This window comes from Apis dorsata, unplaced genomic scaffold (assembly GCF_000469605.1).
Source record: "Apis dorsata unplaced genomic scaffold, Apis dorsata 1.3 scaffold_889, whole genome shotgun sequence".
Classification (NCBI taxonomy): Eukaryota; Metazoa; Arthropoda; class Insecta; order Hymenoptera; family Apidae; genus Apis; species Apis dorsata.
The window spans coordinates 61,553-62,207 of NW_006264005.1; the positions used below are offsets into that span (position 1 = coordinate 61,553).

At 49.6% G+C, this 655-nt stretch overlaps 1 long non-coding RNA gene across 1 annotated transcript in view; it reads right to left on the reverse strand.

The window, feature by feature from the left end:
- The window catches only part of LOC102670827, a 19,604-nt gene extending 19,427 nt beyond the window's left edge, over positions 1-177 (reverse strand). Inside the window, exon 1 of the long non-coding RNA XR_004151552.1 lies at positions 139-177. This is a non-coding gene — a long non-coding RNA (uncharacterized LOC102670827). The remainder of the gene's footprint in view (positions 1-138) is intronic.
- Between the last annotated feature and the right edge of the window lie 478 nt (positions 178-655).

Below are 655 nucleotides of genomic sequence, written 5' to 3' on the forward strand. Positions count from 1 at the left end.
ACGCCTCTCTGACCTAGTAGCGGTGGTTAATAGGCATCTCGATTCGACTCTCGCTCGTTTAAACGAACGGATGCGCCGATCTTTGACCGACCGACACCGCATCGTCCATATTTCCGTGATTCCGTCGAGTCCCCCCACTCTCTCTCTCTCTCTCTTCCTCCCTCCCTCCCGTTTCCCAATCGAATCTCGATACTTGCCAATACCACGCACGTAATAAACCATCGATACGGACGATCGTTTCGGATGATCGACGCCTTTAGGCCTCGCGTTAAATGCAAATCATCATCGGCTCGTTATTCTCGCCCGTGGCTATGCGAATTTTCCGCGCCACGTCAACAACGAATTGATTACGCGTTTGTAACACGACGAGTTTCAATCGAAGACATAGTCCTTGTTGCGTAATAGGTAATTTTAGGAACGATCTTTTACGACGCATTTTAACTCCGAGTCCGCGGACAATTTACGTAACTTGTTTTGCCGTGAAATTTTACCGCACACGTTCCCCGCGTTCGCGTTCTTTAAAACCGATCGCCCGTCTTTGACCGTCTCTCTCTCTCTCTCTTTTTCTCTTCCCTTCCAAAACGATCAACGCGGCGTGTTACATATACGCGCTTCCTTCCTCTCCTCTCCTAATTTCGAACTCTCGAGGCGAGGC